This window comes from Zingiber officinale, chromosome 10B, assembly GCF_018446385.1.
Source record: "Zingiber officinale cultivar Zhangliang chromosome 10B, Zo_v1.1, whole genome shotgun sequence".
Classification (NCBI taxonomy): Eukaryota; Viridiplantae; Streptophyta; class Magnoliopsida; order Zingiberales; family Zingiberaceae; genus Zingiber; species Zingiber officinale.
In genome coordinates, this window is record NC_056005.1 from 64,248,999 (window position 1) to 64,268,256 (window position 19,258).

General features: G+C 36.0%; 1 pseudogene; it reads right to left on the bottom strand.

Moving 5' to 3' along the window:
- Positions 1-255: 255 nt before the first annotated feature.
- On the bottom strand, positions 256-1,294 carry LOC122029167 (annotated as a pseudogene).
- Between the last annotated feature and the right edge of the window lie 17,964 nt (positions 1,295-19,258).

A 19,258-nucleotide genomic window follows, 5' to 3' on the forward strand; every position in this document is an offset into this window, starting at 1 on the left:
TCTTGTACACAAAATCACCAAAGAAATTATAGCGACGGAACTGCAATAAGGGAAAATATTGTTATTATACATGGCTCATAGTAATTGTTAACCTTGGTTTGTCTCGACAAGGAAAGAATAACTACCACAAAAACACTATTGGTGAGCAACTTTCAATCAACTTTACATGTTGAAATATCTAAGAGCTTTACAAATTTGATGGCCAATTTATAAACCCAACTTCTTGTTCAAAAGAGTAGGTCCAACAACTGAACCACCAGGAACCTCAGTTCACAGGAGGGGAATTAGTATACCATATTTGGGATGATTTCTATATCCAGGCTAGAGAACCTCGATCATTTGCCACTTGAAGTCTGCCTCGGGTAGGCGTGGCTGGTCTGTTGGCATTAATTTCCTGAGGAGATAAACAATTTTGTTTCCAAGTCATAAAGAATGCAGATAGATGCAACAATAAAGTGCAAACATCAAAAGAGTTAACGCAGCAATACTTGCATCCATGTATCCTCAATATGACGTTCCGGTGATGTTTCAGGAGAATGGAAGGCAGGAGGTAAGGGATGAATTAGCTTTGGGACAACCACAAGATCTCGTCCCAAAACCAAAGTTGCCCCCGTGTTATTTGATGTTCCTGGATATATGGATTGAAAGAAAATTAGGAGAATTAATAGACAAACAATAGACTGAGCAAAGCTATAGATCCTCACCACAATAGTTAGTTGCAGAGAAAAGAGTGATTAAATGACCCTGAGCAAATTGTTCAAAACCATCCATGACACACTCATGTGCCCTTACTATCAACTGGAGGTCATTATTATTGCAAAACTCAATAACTAACTCGGTCAGGTTGTCATATCAAAAGATCAAAAATTTGAAACCATTGTATAGGAATTGAGTAGAAAATGGTCCGAGCCAAACATATAATCACTCGCCCCAAAAGTAACCAAGTCAGGCCCCCTGGCATTTGGTCTTAACCCCTCAACAATGTTGTTCTCTGTTGGATCAGACTTGCATGAATAAGAAAGAGGAAATAGTTATTCACAGAAATAAGGTATTTCTTTTTAGTTATTTATTTGTATGACCATAGCAGATCCATAAGAACTATTGCGCCAGTTTCCATTGTGATAGGTCGTTGAAGGTTTTTGATCTGCTCTACATGATTTATGGAATGACCAATACCACCATGCATGCAGATAACTTTCTTCTCCATTAAAGCAGCTAAAGTCAACCAATTAAACAATCTATTAATACGGTGCCATGCCTAGATTCCGTCTTGTTCTCCCTGTTTCCAAACAATAAACAATGATATGGAACATAATTTTTTCTTGATAAACTAAATAATGACAACAAATAGAAATTAGTGGTACCTTTCTCTCGATGCACTCGGTACGAAACCCAAATAAAGCATTAATGTCTGTTGCCTCATGGTTTCCACGAATTAAATGTATATTATGTGGATATTCAATCTGTAACATTGATTCAGAAAATTTTGAAAAGTTTAAAGATACAACATATTTGTAAACATAAACCTATACAAGAAGAGTGCAAAGTAATACCTTCAAGAATTCTTTGATGCTAAATATTTTCATAAAAATATTTGCTTGGATAAGACTGATCACATTGACAAGCTTGAGGGGAAAGTAATACCTTCAATGCAAGGAGAAGAGTAATAGTTTCCAGGCTATGTTGGCGACGATCAACGTAATCACCCAAAAATAGATAATCAATATAACTGAAAGTGGCAAAAACATAAGAAAGTGTCACAAGCGGATAAAGAAAAATATGAACTAAAATTAACACTACAAATTTTAAAAAAAAAAGATGCACCCAAGTGTGTAGCCAAAACTGTGTATCAGCATCTATTTTCATGCTGCAATATATGCAAATAGGCCAAAGCAAACTTAAACCTAGGATCTGAATAACTGAAGTCATAAAGTACAAGTGCAAACCAAAATACTACAGGTCAAAAAAAGCTGCACATTATCATCTGGGACACTTTAAATTTGCAGAGCTCAATCTTAAGATGCTTCACCAATTAAAGGAATTCAAGAACTATCGCTTATATGTACAAGCCTGAACAACCATAGCACTTGTAACAAAGATTTAGTACATGTCGATGAAAAAGTTATGCTTTACAAAAGCATCCAACAATTACAAAAGATGGCAATGCATATTGTAAGAATAAGATGAACTATACCTCTACATCGAGCCCCAATGAATTCCTTCGAATCACATCATTTAGATGTAATATATGCAACAGGTGTAGTATCACTTCGAATTCCTTCAATTTGCACCTTCCCTCTAGCAACCTTGAAGAAGGATGATGGAGTGACATTTTCTCCTATGTCTCTCACATGTCCACCATGTTCGTTAGAATTCAAGGCCTTCGTGAGAATATCTTCACAAAGCGCTGATGAAAGTCGTGAGCTTTTCCATCACGAAGAATGCCAAAGCGGAGATTTCCTTTTCAATTATGTTTAATTGAAAAGTACAATTATGTTTAATTGGTGTTCCTTTCCAAGAGACGTAATCATTATTATAATTTTTGTAGTTATCGACAAAATCTCACCAAAGTCAATAAGGTTTAACTTCTCTTTTACTTATCAAATAACATTCCTCTCCATCTAACATAATTCTTAACCAACAGATCAATTTTTGGTTAGTCATCTCTATTTGGATTATAACAAACATGTCAATTTCTGGTTTATTCCCAAAGATCATATTGAGTCAACAAATAATTCAATTTCTGCTGTAAATTTACAATGTCGTATGGTAAAATTTGTTTAATCAATAATATCTCTATAAGAAACATCTCAAAACTCCAAGTGAAGAAACTCTCAGATATGAAAACAGAGATACTTCAGAGTCTAGTGAAATAAAAATGATAGATTAACAAAAACAAAACTAACTTTCGCAGAAAGGGCAAGCTAGCATAGAAATCAAGCAATCAATAGTTGGGGTTCTTAAAGCAAAAGGACATTTCAACCAACGAAAGCTGCACTCTACCTTGTATTAAATAATTACTAAAAAAGTTGACAAGGAAAGTTACGTGAGAGGTGAAGGATTGAGCATCTGTAGCATATCTCGTACTGAATCAAAATTACAAAAAAATAATAAGAAGAAAGATCTTGGTGCCTTACAGCAACAAGGGAAGTTGAAAATTGATGGCAAAGCAATGGTATAGAATCCCTCACCTTTCAGCTTCTTAAAGAGCCATTTAGCCTTCTCCTCCACTGTGCTTGAAAAAACGCTGATGAAGTCAAGATCAGATCATCTTAAGACATCAATCGAGAAAAGATCGGATTAGAAAGGTAAACGCAGGCATGCATGCGATTTCTCCCTTGTATGAACCAGAAAAGGGCAAAAACTAGAATGTAAAAGACTCAAGCATCACGGTTGTGTGGCGAATGTCAAAAATATGATCCACGAGATGACCTAAAAAAATCCCTTGAATTGGGCTAGGGAACATCCTGGATCTCAACACGCACACTACACTTCCTCCGCTCAAGATCGACATTTGGACGAAAATACTTTCTTTTACACCGCTTCTTCCATGAGATCAAAGAAACCGATAGGGCTCACAGAGAAAATCTAAGAAAATACAAAAAAGGAAAGGTTCTGCTTACAGAAAGGTCATCGCTCATGGAGGAAATCTCTGCTTTGGCTTTAAAATGACCAGAATGTGAAGAAGGCCTCCTCTTCTCGAGTTGGAGGAGATGCGGTGTGGTTGGACTTCCATTGAGGAAAGCTGTCTTGACATCTATTTTCCAAACCTCATAATCCATTTGAGCAGTAATAGATAAGAGTATCCGAATAGACTTAACATAACTACTGGCAAAAAAGTTTTCTCATAATCGATTCCCTCTTTCTGAGTATACCCTTTCGCAACAAGCTTTGCTTTGAAGGTTTCCACCTTCCCGTCTATCCCTCTTTTCCTTTTGTAGATCCATTTACATCCAATAGCTTTTACACTATTTAATGGTTCTACTAGGTCCCAAACTTTGTTAGAATACATAGATTCTATTTCTGAATTCATTGCTCTTTGCCAAGATGTTGCATCTTTATCTTGGAGTGCTTCATCATATTTTCAGGGATCAGGTTCATATTTACCTAGGATCAAGTCCGAAGACTCCCTAAAATATGAATCTTTCAGGTTGCCTCACAACCCTCCCACTACAACGAGGCGCTGTTTGTGGTTCTGTATCATTTGTAATACGTGTTGCAGTTTCTTGTGATATTTCATCTTGCACTGTTGGTACTAAAGTAGGCGTACCCTCTCTCATTTCTTATAGAACAATTTCACTCATGGGCTTATGGTTCATTACATTGTCCTCTTCTGAAAATCGGGCATTCGTGCTAACAATGACCTTCTGATCTTTAGGACTATAAAACAAACCACCTTTCGTTCCGTTGGGATAACCTATAAACAGCCGAACTTCTATACGAGATTCCAACTTATTAGTATCTCCCTTCGGCACATGCGCTGGACTACCCTATATCCGAATATGACTCAGACTAGGCTTACACCCATTCCATAATTCTATGAGAGTAGAGGGTACTGATTTAGAAGGTACCAAATTCAAAATATACACTGTCGTTTCTAAAGCATATCCCCATAATGTATTTGGTAATTCTGAATAACACATCATCGATCTAACCATTTCCATAAGAGTCCTATTCCTTCATTGTGCCACACCATTCTGTTGGGGTGTACTAGGTACAGACAATTGGATTGAATCCTAACCTCTGATAAGTAATTCCTAAACTCTCCTGAGAGGTACTCGTCACCATGATCAGACCGTAGTGTCTTGATACTTTTACCGTGACGTTTCTCCACATCAGCCTTGTACTCTTTGAACTTATCAAAGCACTCAGACTTGCGACGGAACAAGTAAATGTATCCACATCTCGAATAGTCGTCTATGAAAGAGACGAAATATTCAAAACCACCTCTCGCCTGAATAGTCATAGGTCCACACAAATCAGAATGAACCAATTCCAACACATCTTTTGCTCTATACTCCTTGGCCTTAAAAGGTCTCTTGGTCATTTTCCCTTCCAAGCAAGTTCACAAGTTGGAAAGTTTTCCAGCACTAATATACCCAAAAGTCCATTGGCTATTAGCCTTTGAATCCTACTCAAGTTAATATGACCAAGTCTTGGATGGCAAAGATATGTTTGGTTCATATTTGAAGGTTCCTTTCTATTATTAGAATTAGAGGATGTATTATTAATTTTCATTAGTTGCTTTGTCGGAGTTATAGGATTTAGAGTATACAAATTATCAACTAATGTACCAGAACAAATATGTACCCTATTTTTCTTGACAACCACTTTGTTATAAAAGAAACAGTATATCCATCCAAAAATAGTTTAGAAACTGAAATTAAATTCTTTCTAAAACTTGGCACATAAAGACATTTTGTCAAAATCAAAGTTCTATTCCTATCAAATGATAAGTAGAGGTCTCCCACGACAACAACCGCCACTTTCGTAGCATTGCCCATGTAGACGGTTATCTCTCCCTCATATAGTCGTCGGGTTTCTTGGAACCCCTGCAATGTATTGAAGACATGATCAGAGGCTCCAGTATCTACACATCAAGTACTGGTAGATAACATCGCTAAACATGTTTCAACTACAAGAGAATAAGATATACCTTTATTGTTCTCTTTCCTATGAGGACAGTCCGCCTTCCAATGTCCAGACTGCTTGCAAATAAAGCAATTGCCCTTCTACTTCTTTACTCCTACTTTAAGTCTAGTACCTAGAGATTGTTTCACTTTCTTTGCCGAGCCAGCTTGTTTCTTATTCTTATTCTTGCCTTTCGACTTAGAAGTAGAAATATTTTTAGCAAAGTGAATTTGAGAATTATGACGAAATAGCCCTTCTGTTGCCTGAAGTTCTATCAGTAGTTCTGGCAATGAATAAATCCTTTTATTCATATTGTAGTTCAGGCGGAACTGCTTAAAACTTTTGGGTAGCGTTTGGAGTATAATATCTACCTGGGTTTCCCCATTGATTTCAACTCCAAGGATTTGTATCTCATTCAAGTAAGCCATCATCTTTAGGATATGATCCCTAACGGGTGTCCCCTATGACATGGTGGCTGTCATTAAATTTTTTATTGCCTCTTACCTAACAGCCCGATTTTGGTGTCCGAAGAGTTCGTTGAGATTGTTCATCATATCATAGGTAGTTGGCAAGTCCTGATGTTGATGTTGCAGCACATTTGACATTGAAGTCATAATGTAACACCGTGTCATCTCATCTGCCTTTACCTATTTCTTATGATACTCAATCTCCTCTTCACTAGAATCACTATTAGGCACATTAGGGCAGACTTCTAACAGTACAAACTTATAGCCTTCAGTAGTTAGGACAATGTCCAGGTTTTTTTCCAATCTATGTAATTTGGACCAGTAAGTTTGTTCTCTTTCAGAATAATAGCTAGTGGGTTGAAAGTCATCCTAAGAATCACAAAATAAGTTTTGGTCAAGACTTTAGAATTTAGAATAATATTGAGTCCTCAAACAATATTATTTAAATTCACCAACACCTCAAAACACCGTGAATTTTGCATGCTACATTAGAGTGGACATATACAAAATCAACATTTGTAAGAGGAGGGTCTTACCCATTAATTTTATTATCTTGTCATCCTAACTTTTTGACAAATAAAATTAATAGTTGGTATTCCTTTGGTCACACAAATAATAGCAGTGACTCCGTTGGGGAGGATACTATTAAATGCGTTTAAGTGTATACCATTATTTGATACTTAGTCCATTAAATAGGATTGTGCCCTTTCAGTTGGAGAAGATCACACGCTCCTAAATAATTTCCTATAACCATCCATAAAGGATGTTTGATCTAACGATCCCTAAACAAACTCATCCGATATGGAGGGAGGCACTCAGAGCCAACGTGCAAGTTTGTTTGCAACGCTTACAAACTAGTAATGGAGACCATGGAATTTATTTACTAATCCATGTCCCACTTAGTTATTTAAGATGAGAATTTTATCATGCATACACACATCACCGCAAATAAAAGCAATAAATATTGAAAAATAATTTTCCAACTACCTTCTTTAGCCACCAGCAATCGGGTCTAGTTGTCGTATCTATCTTGCTTCTTTTTCCGTTGCGCCTCTGGTCCTCAAATAGGACCACACCTTGCAAGGATACGATACGCGTCAAAAATAAAATTTTACATTTATCGATCCTATATTCCACAAAGGAATGTACATGTAATCTAGATCGAACAAAAAGTGAAATCCTAAAAACTAATACAGCTCCTACTGTATTTAATACATACAATCATGCACACATATAAAATACCATCGACATGTCCGAGGGTCAAATCACACACAAACACATTAGGGCCATAATAGTTAGATCTAGGATGCCTGCAACCACAGATTTAATCTATTTGCACCTCCTACTATTATCATGTCTAAAATATGTATGACATATGTATAATTAAACTCAAAAACAAAACACACAGAGGCAATATCTTAGATCTGATACCAATTGTTGTTTGCTACTCAGAATATCATACTGGTTCCCCTTACAAAAATTTTGTACAAATCTCGAACCTTTCCTAACAACCTATTGTGTTATTTAGAAATTAAATTTGGAATCGCAAACAGAACTTACATTATTGATCCCAAATTCAACTTATCTGTTCTTAAAGGTTTAGACTTGGATCGCAAACGATGTTTAACATTATCAATCCAAATCCACCAATGTTATAAAGTTGATTAAATATTTATTTCAAAGATCGACTTCCAGGTTAAACATGGCGAGGCACTAGGCCTTCTTGGGTATGGGATCACCACTTCCTAGACAAAGCCTTTCAATGAAATTCAATATTTAATCTCCTTACAGTAACCCTAAGTTTAACCACCAAGAACAATCGAATCACAAGATCAAAAAACAAAAGAAACAAAAAATTGAAACATAAATTCGATTGCCTAGAATCGTTAGCCTCTTGTGTTTGGTAATTCAAAATCCGTACAAAGAAAACTAGTATGATGCGGAACAAGACAACTAGTTATACCTTTCTTTGTTAACAAAAACCTCTTGATCTTCTATTGTATTCCTCTCCTTCTCTTGGACGTCGTGTGGGCGACGATCTACCAAGAAGAAATCCACCAAAGTCTTCCTTGCTTCCAAGTTTCGGCCACCACCACAATGCACCAAGGGATGCTAGAAAACAATGCCTCCTTTCTCTAATTCTTCTCCTCCAAGCAACCGACCACCAAGAGCTCCACAAGAGATGATGCCGCCGGCCACAAAGAAGAAGAGAAAGAGAAGAGGAAGGGTCGGCCACCAAGGATAGAAGAGAGGAACAATAGAATAGGTTGTGTATAACTTGAAGGCACCCCTCCCTCTCTTTCATAATCCTTGGTGAATCCAAAAAAGGAAAGTTTTATAACAAAAATAAAACTTCCTTTTATACCTCCCTATGGCCGGCCACACCATGTTTAAACAAACAAGGAAAGATTTTAAACAAAAATTAAAATCTCTCTTTTAAAAATAACTTTTGTTGTTAGCTATAAAAGGAATGTTTTATAAATTAAAATCTCTCTCTTTTAAATCTTTTATGGATATCTATAAAAGATAAGATTTAAAAATAAAACTCCTTTTATATCATGGTTACAAAAAAGGAAAGTTTTATTAAAAATTAAAATCTTTCTCTTAACAATATAGATATCTACTAAAGGAAAGATCTTAAAATTAAAAACTCTCTTTTAAAACCATGTGGATAAGAACATAAAAGGAAAGATTTTATCAAAATTTTATTTTTAATAAAATCCCTCTTTCCTTTCACACTTGGCCAGCCCTTTGCTTGGGCTCCAAGCAAGGATAGGGGCTGGCCCCTAGCATAGGCTAAGAGGCTAGGCTTTGGGTGGATATAAGGCTTTATATAAGAGGCTACAATAGGGACTGAGAGGAGGAATTAGTTATGGTCTTCCGATGAACTTGAGCATCCCGTGTTCGCCCCGAACACCCAACTCAAGTTCATCAATAATAACTCATATAACTAAAGAGCTATCTTTGAACTACCGCACCAATCCCAAATTACATTTTGTGCTCTTTCTTATCATGAATGTGTTAATTGTTGTATTTTTCGGGCCGCGAAAACCGCTTTGTCGCGTCGAGGAAACCCCGAATCACCCTAGCCAACGGATCTCGTGCGAAGAAAAGATTTCAAAGCAAAATTACGAGTACGAGTTTCTACTTAGATCTACTCCTAGATCTACATGAAACGAGTTATACCTTTGAAGCGAAGCCCTTCACGTTCCCGCTCGTCCAAACGGTGTCGGATCTCAAGAGTATCAAGATAGATACTCCTCTAGAAGTATCCACACGAACACGTAGGTGGAGAAAACCACACAAAAAGGTGTGCTAGCACCTATGTGTGGTTCGGCCAAGTTGAGGAGGAATCGGAGAGGGAGAGAGCTCCAAGAGGAAGAAGAAGGAATAATGCACTTGAATGAGGAAAATCAATTTCATCCCCATTCAAAAGTGGTCGGCCATATTCAAAGTGTAACTCCCAAAAATTGCATTAAGTGCAATTAATGTGAAGCTATTAAAGAAAATAGCTTTATAACTTCCATGAGGTGGCACCCATGATGATGTGGAGTAACATCATTGGTCCACATCAATGCCAACTCACCAATGAGGTGGCATAAAGTCAAGTCAAACTTGACTTTTAATCTTCCTCTCAAGTCAAGTCAAACTTGACCAAATTCTTCCATGGTTGATCTAATCTAACCATTTGATTCAAGCCAACTTAATATAATGAATCTAATTCATTAAATTAAGTTGATTTAATGAGTCATAATCTAAATTAGACTCATTGAATACATGAATCCACTTGAGTCCAACTCAAGTTAGCCCAATTAGGATTACTCTTAATCCAATTTGATTCATCAAATGAATCTAATCCTCTTGGTTCATCATATGAACCTAATCTCCACCTAATTGCCCTTAGTGTGTGACCCTATATGTTCTTGTAATGTTGGCAATACCCTAAACCCATTTAGGAGCATAAGTAATGAGCGGTATCTAGCAACACATCATTACTACCCAAGTTACAAGAATGTTGAGATCCAACATCACCTTGTGACTACTAATTGTGACTCCTCAAAATATATGACATTGTCCTTCTATCCTAGACATCTAGATTGATCAATGTGAGGCATAGACCGTGTCATCCTCTAATCAATCTAAATCTTGAACTCCAAGTAGACTCACTCGATCAATTGAGCTCAACATCTCATGTTGACTCATTTGGGCATGACCATGCACTTCGTGGTCTACCTCTATCAAGAATACCGATGTCGCTCCCGTCATATGGGAGGGATAGATCCCATCTACATCACTCACATCCCTCCGCATAATTTGTTACATACCCAGTAATCGCCTTTATAGTCCACCTAGTTACGGGTGACGTTTGACGAAAACAAAGTACATAACTCCTTATGTAGGGAACCATGGTGACTTCAGGTCTAAGGACTAGTAGTCATACTAATAGCCACATGAGAAAGTATATGACACTCATATAACGATCCATGATACTTTCTCATGGCGGGTCATTCAGTATACATTCTCCAATGCATACCCATGTGTCAACTTTATATCTCCATATCCATGACTTGTGAGATCAAGTCATCGAGTTGACCTACATGCTAGTCTTATTGCATTAACATTGTCCCTGAATGTTAATACTCGACTAGGAATGATTAAGAGTAGTGTTCCCTATATCATCTCACTATCGGTTCAGCTAACCGATTGATATAGGTAAGAACCTTCTACTCAAGGACGTTATTATACTTAGTTTATTTGGCACCAATACAAGTAAGTATAACAACCAAAAACCAAATGCCTTTATTTATATATATAGAATATGATACAACAAGTCCAAAAAATACAATCATCAAATGATTGGCTCTAGAGCTCTAGCTAACATTAATCTCCCTATGTTAAAGATATCGAATGCCCACTAATTAAATGAGTTACCGACAACTCACTTAATTAATATCTAGCTCCAAGAGTAGTACCACTCAACCTTATTGTCATGTCGGACTAAGTCCATCTGCAAGGTTTACATGACAATCCTTATGAGCTACTCTTGGGGGCATCATCAACCTAGATCACTAGGACATAGTTTCATTCTATAATTAACAACACACACTATAAATAATATTATTTCTCAACTTATCGGGCCTATTGATTTATCGAACTAAATCTTAGCCACTGATAAATTAAAGAAATAAATACTAAATATATGTGGTTGTTATTATATGGGGATTAAATGTACACACTTCTATGATAATAGAGATCTTGTTCTTTTATGCAGTCAGTATAAAAAGAAACTATCTCAAATGGTCCTGCTCAATACACTCATAGTCTACTAGTGTAATTTATTAGTCAAGATAAACTAATACCTAATTACACTACAGCCACTCCAATGGTTTGTCCCATTCCATCTTGGTTATGAGCAACTGTTTATAAATTATAAGTAACTGATAACATGAACTTCTGTGTGTCTCCTCACACCATGTTATCTACAATATAAATTAAACGGACAACTACACTTAGCATAAATATAGACATTTGACCAATTTGATTCTTTATTTCAAAATAAATGTTTACAAAAAGCTAGGCTTTTAGTATATGTTCTAACAGGACCTAGGGTTACAACCCCCTAGGGTTTTCCACTTGCCTAACTGCGGCTAGGACTTTTCTTCACCTAGGGTTACCACCCCCTAGGGTTTTCACCTGCCTAACCGTAGTTAGGACTTTTTCCTAAGTATACTTAGGACTTTCCTACAAAGCTCATTCAACGTGTTAGATAACAAAGCTGTTAGAGTGTATACTAAAAGCCTAGCTTTTGGTATAAACATTTATCTAGAAATAAGAATCACATTGGTCAAATGTCTACATTTATGATAAATGTAGTTGTTCAATTAATTTATATTGTAGATAACATGGTGTGTGGTGTCACACACAGAGGATCATGTTATCTGCACCTTATAAATTATAAACAGTAGCTCACGACCAAGATGGAAAGGAACAAACCATTGGAAGGTCGTAGTGTAATTAGGTATTAGTTTATCTTAACTATATAATTACACTAGTACACTTAGAGTATATTGAGTAGGACCATTAAAGGTCGTTTCTTTTTATACTGACTTTATAAAGGAACAAATACCTCAGTTATTATGGAAGTGTGTGCTCTTAATCCTAATATAATAACAAGCACATATATTTGATATTTATTTCTTTAATTTATCAATGGGTGAGATTTAGTTCGATAAATCAATAAGCCTGATAAGTTGGGAAATGATATCACTTATAGTGTGTGTTGTTATGAGAAGGAGTCCCTGTGATCTAGGTTGATAATGTCCCCAAGAGGAGCTCATAAGGATTGTCATGTTAAACCCTGTAGGTGGACTTAGTCCGACATGATGATATGGTTGAGTGGTAGTACTCTTGAACTAAGATATTAATTAAGTGACTTGTCAGTAACTCATTTAATTAGTGGACATTCGACATCTTAAACACAGGGAGACTAACACACACATAATAAGGAGCCCAAAATGTAATTTGGGATTGGTGCGGTAGTTCAATAATAGTTCTTTAGTGGAATGAATTATTATTGATGGAATTAAGTTGTGTGTTTGGGGCGAACACGGGAAGCTTAATTTCATCGGGAGATCAAAACCAATTCCTCCTCTCGGTCCCTATCGTAGCCTCTTGTATATAGAGATTTATACCCACTTCATACCCACCTTTTACCCAACCTATAGGGGTCAGCCAAGCCAAGGTTGAAGCTTAAGCTTAGGGTCTGACACGCCTAAAGGTTGAGCCTTAAGGTGGCTGGCCAATTACTTGGAGCCCAAGTTTAGGTGGCCGGCCTCATCATATTAAAAAGGGATTTTTATTAAAATTATTTCTTATGTGGATATCATGGTTTTAAAAGAGAGTTTGAAATTTAAATCCGTCCTTTTATAGCTTTCTACAAAAGATTAAGAAAATATTTGAAATCTTTCTTTATTTGTAGATTGAAAGGTAGATTTTAATTTTGAGAAAACTTTCCTTTTTAACCATGTTCATGATTTAAAAGAGTGTTTAAAAATTAAATATTTCTTCTACAAAAGATTAAGAAAAGATTTAATAAGTTTCATTATTTGTAGATTAAAAGATATTTTAATTTTTAGAGATAACTTTCTTTTTATCCACATGTTTAAAAGAAAGATTTTAATTTATAAAATTTCCTTTTTATAGACCACCATGAAGTGAAAATTAGTGGAGAAATTTTTTATATATTTCTGAAAGCAAATAAGGAAGTTTTAATTTGTGTTTAAAATTTTATTTACTTGGAGATTTGAATGTGGTCGACCATTGTAATTGAAAAAATGAATTTAATTTTAATTAATTAAATTTTTATTTTTCATGGAAAAATAATTAAGGAAGTTTTTATTTAAATTTCCTTATTTGCCAAGACCAAGGATTATAAAAGAAGGGGTAGAGGTGCCTTCATGGCTAACGACTCTATTATTTTTCTCCTCTCTTTTTCTCCTTGGGTGTGGTCGGCCCCTCCTCTTTCTCTCTTCTCCATCTTGTGGCCGAACCTCATCTCATCCTTGGAGTCCTTGTGGTGGCCGGATCTTGCTTGGAGAAGGAGGAGAGAAAAGGAGGTGATATTTCTAGCATCCCTTGGAGCTTGGTGGTGGCCGAACCTGTTCATCTTTGGAGGAGCTTTTGGTGGCCGAAACCTAGAAGGAAGAAGAAGGTGCTTGGTGGTTCTCGTCTCGGAAGATCGTTGCCCACACAACGTCCGAGGTTAGAAGAGGAATACGGTAGAAGATCAAGAGGTTATTTTTGCTTACAAAGAAAGGTATAAATAGTAATTGTTTTCCGCATCATTCTAGTTTTCTTTGTATAGTTATTTTTGGAAATACCAAACACAAGAGGCATATGATTCTAGAGTTTTCGGAGTTGTTTCAAGGTTGTGTTTCATTTATTTTATTTTTTGAATTTGTGATTTGATTGTTCTTTTTGGTTAACCTAGAGTTATTTAAGGAAATTAAATATTAGCTTTCCTTAAAAGGCTTTGTCTAGGCGGTGGTGGTTGCTCTCATATCCAAGAAGGCCATGTGCCTCGCCATGCAGTCCTAGAAGCCAATTTTGGAAATTAATATTTAATAGAATTAATAACATAGGTGGATTTGAATTAATAGTGTTAAATTCCGCTTGCGATTCAAATCTAAACCATTAAGAACAGATAAGTTAAATTTGGAATCAATGATGTTAAGTTCCATCTACGATTCCTAATTTAACTTCTAAAGAACACAATAGGTTATTTAAGGAAAGGTTCGACACTTGTACAAAATTTTTGTACAGTGGAACCGGTACGATTTTCCTAGGACTAAGCAACAATTGGTATCAGAGCTAGGGTTTACCTCTGTGTGTTTGGTTTTCAAATAGATAATGCACATGTCATATATAATTTTGGCATGATAATAGTAGGATGTTCTAACTTTGTAGTTGCAGGCTCCAACTATTATGGCATATAGATATTGTGTGTGATTGGACCCTTAGACATGTCAAGGGCATTTTATTGTGTGTGCATGATTGTATGTATCAAATACAGCAGGAGCTATGTTATTTTTAGAATTTTATTTTTGATCTAGAATATATGTACATTCCTTTATGGAATATAGGATCGACACATGTAAAATTGTATTTTTGTTATGGATCGGATGCTTGCGAGGCGTGGTACTTTTGAATCACCAGAGGTGCAGCGGAATAAGAAGCAAGATGGATGCGACGTCTCGACCCGATGGCGGTGGCTAAAGATGGCAGCAGCTAGGGTTGAAGCATACGGAGGACAATGATGAAAATGCCATAATAGTTAGAAAATTAATTTCCATATTTATTGCTTTTATTTACTGTGATGTGTGTGTGCATGTAATGTATGCTAGCAAAGGTTAAAATTCTTCACCATAAATAACTAAGTGGGAGAGGGATTAGTATATAAATCCCACGGTCTCCATTACTAGTTTGTAGGTGATGCAACAAGCTTGCGTGTTGGCTCTGAGTGCCTCCCTCCACAACGGATGGGTTTGTTTGTGGATCACTAGATCAAACTTCCTTTATGGATGGTTATAGGAAATTATTTAGGATGTGTGTGATCTTCTCCAACTGAAAGGGCACAATTGTATTTAATGGACTAAGTATCAAGTAATGGTATACACTTAGACACATTTAATAGTATCCTCCCCAACGGAGTCACTGCTATTACTTGTGTGACCAAAGGGAAACCAACTATTAATTTGTCTTAAAACTAGGGTGACAAGATAATAAAATTAGTGGGTTAAAACCCCTCTTACAAATGATTGATTTTGTATACGTCCACACTAACATGACATACAAAATTAACGGTGTTTGAGATAATTTTATTTGTCATAAAGTTAGGTTGACAAGATAGCTAATGGGTAAAACCCTCCTCTTACAAATGTTGATTTTGTATACGTTCACACTAACGTGGCATGCAAAATTCACGGTGTTTTGAGGTGTTGGTAAATTTAAATAGTATTGTTTGAGGAATCAATATTATTTTAAATTTAGAGTCTTGACCAAATATTTGATCAAAGATAGGCCAACTATTAATTTTATTTGTCATAGGTTGATAAGATAATAAAAATTAATGGATAAAATCTCCTTTTAGAATTTGTATACGTCCACACTATCGTGGCATACATAATTCACGGGGATTTTGAGATATTGGTCTTGACCAAATTTTTTTGTGATTCTTAGGTTTTCAAATGTTAGTCAATCCCCTAGTTGTTATACTATAGAATTATACTATAGAATAGACTTAGTTGTCCCAATTATTATGATTGGAAATAAGACTTGGACATTAAGGTAGACTATCCTCTTAGAACTAAGAACAATATAGGTGTATTTGATTCATTAGTTGTTGAAACATATTTAGTGGTGTTATCTACCGGTACCTGGTGAGTAGATACGAGAGCCACTATCATGTCTGCAATTCATTGCAGGGGCTCTAGGAAATTTGACAACTATATGAAGAGAAATCACCGTCTACATGGGCACTACTGCAAAAAGTAGCAGTTGTTGCAGTGGGAGATGTTAATCCTATGATAGGAATAAAAATGAATTTTGAGAAATTATCTATATATACCAAGTTTAGAAAGAATTCGATTTTGGTTTCTAAACTATCAAAGAATAGATATTCTGTCTATTTTGATAACAAACTTGTTATCAAGAAAAATAGGAAAATTATCTGTTCTGGCACATTGGTTGACAATTTATAAATCCAATAACTCCCACGATGCAATAAATGGAAATTAATAACACATCTTCTAACTATTAAGAGAAAGCAACCTTCAGAAATGAACCAATTATATCTTTGGCATCAAAGGCTAGGTTATTTTAACTTAAGTAGGATTCATTGGTAGCTGATGAACTTTTGGGTTCATTGGTAGTGGAAATCTTTCCAACCTGAGAGTCTTACTTGGAAGGAAAAATAACCGAGAAGCTTTTAAGTCTAAGGGGTATGGAGCTAAAGATATAATGGAATTGGTTCATTCTGATTTGTACGGCCCTATGACTATCCAGACAAGAGGTAGTTTCGAATATTTCATCTATTTTATAGACAACTATTTGAGACACAGATAGATTTACTTGATACACCACAAGTCTAAGTGCTTTGATTAGTTCAAAGAATACGAGGCTGATGTGAAGAAATGTCAAAGTAAAAATATCGAGACACTACAGTGAGATCGTAGTAGAAAATACCTCTTGGGAGAATTTAGGAGTCACTTATCAGAAGTAGGGATTCAATCCCAACTAACAGCACTTGGTACATCCCAAAAGAATGGTGTAGTAGAAAGAAGGTATAAGGCTCTTATGGAATAATTAGATCGATGATGAGTTATTTAGAAAATTACCAAATTCATTTTAAGGATATGCACTGGAAGCGGAAGTGAACATAGTACCTTCTAAGTCAGAACTCTCTACTCCCACAGAATTACAGAATGGGCGTAAGCCTAGTCTGAAGCATATTCGGATTTGGGTGGTCTAGCACGTGAGAGACACTGAAAAATTGGACATGAGTTCACTTGTTTGTGAGTTATCCTAAAAAACGAAAAGAGGTTTGTAGTCCTTAAAATCGGAAGGTCATTGTTGGTACCAATGCATGATTTTAGAAAAGGACTATACTATAAACCACAAGCCCATGAGTAAAAATTGTTCTTAAGAAAATTAAAGGACACGTCTAACCTAGTACCAACTGTACAAGATGAAATATCACAAGAAACTGCAATACGTATCACAAATGATACACAATTTCAGAAAGTACCTCGTCATAGTGGGAGGGTTGTTAGGCAACCTAAAAAGATTCATGTTTTGGGAGAGTCTTTGGACTCGATCCTTGGAGGACATGAACCTGATCTCCCGGACATATGACGAAGCACTCCAAGATAAAGATGCAGCATCTTTGCAAATAATACAGAATTAGAATATATGTATTCTAATAGAGTCTGGAAGCTTATAAAATCACCAAATGGTGTAAAAGCCATTGGGTAAAAATAAGTCTACAATAGGAAAAGAGGGATAGACAGGAAGGTAGAAACTTTCAAAGCAAGGCTTGTTGAAAAAGGAAACTTTTTTACCTGCTTAAGTCTACCCGGATTCTTTTATCTATGAGATTTAGCAAGTGGATGTCAAGACAGCTTTCCTTAATGGAAGTCTTGAAGAAAACATCCATATAAAGCAACTAGAAGGGTTCATTGCAAAGAACAAAGAGCATCTTGTGTGTAAGCTCAAACAGTCTATGGACTGAAGTAAAGCTTCAAGGTCTTGGTACATCCGGTTTAATAAAGTAATCCATACCTATGGATTTATTTTATAACCGAATGAGTTTTGTGTATACAAGAAATGTGATGGAAACGTGGTGGTATTTCTTGTACTATACGTAGATAACATTTTTGGTAGTTAGATACAATATCAAAGTGTTGTCAGAAGTAAGGGTATGGTTGTCCAAACAATTCAATATGAAGGACTTAGGAGAATGCATATATTCTTAGGATCAAAGGGATCGTAAGAAAAGAATATATTTTACTTATCCCAAGCTTCATATATTAAAACAATCCTTGCTCGTTTTAGCATGCAGAACTCCAAGAAAAGGTTTCTTACCTTTTAGGCACTGAGTAGCTTTATCTAAAGAGATGTCTCCGAAGACATCAAAGTAGATAGAGGAAATGAAGGCAGTTCCTTATGCTTCGGCTGTCGGAAGCCTAATGTATGCTATGCACGAGATCAAAAATCTATTGTGTCGAGGGCATAGTTAGCAGATAACTAAGTAACCCTGGACAAGGACATTGGACTGCGGTAAACCATATATTAAAGTACCTTAGCGGCACTAGAGATTATATGCTAGCTTACAAGGTAGATAATTTGGTCCCTGTGGGTTACATGGATTTTAACCTCCAATCAGATAGAGACAATAGTAAGTCGACCTCGGGGTTTTGTGTTTACTTTAGGAGGTAAAGTCATAACTATGGATGAATGATAAGCAAAAATGCTTTTTCAGACTCAACCATAGAAGCTGAGTAAGTGGCAGCCTCTGAGGCAGAAGCTGAATGACTCAGTAACCTCAAGATGGACTTAGATATGATTTCTGGTTTGCCCAAAGATTATTACAAATTATTGTAATAATAGTGGTGCAGTAGCAAACTCGAAGAAATCATGAGTCTATAAGGCAAGTAAACACAATAGAGCGCAAGTACCACCCAATATGAGAAATTGTATAAACGAGGAGAAGTTGTTGCCGCTTAGATTGCATCAGATGATGACCTATAGATCTTTTCACTAAGGACCTTAAGGCAAGAAATTTTGATGGGCATGTTGAAGGGTTGGGAATCAGATGTATGGCAGCGGATATGGCAACTTAGTCTTTTAGTATAAGTGGGAGATTGTTAGAGTGTATACTAAAAGCCTAGCTTTTGGTATAAACATTTATCTAGAAATAAGAATCACATTGGTCAAATGTCTACATTTATGATAAATGTAGTTATTCAATTAATTTATATTGTAGATAACATGGTGTGTGGTGTCACACACAGAGGATCATGTTATTAGCACCTTATAAATTATAAATAGTAGCTCACGACCAAGATGTAAAGGAACAAACCATTGGAAGGTCATAGTGTAAT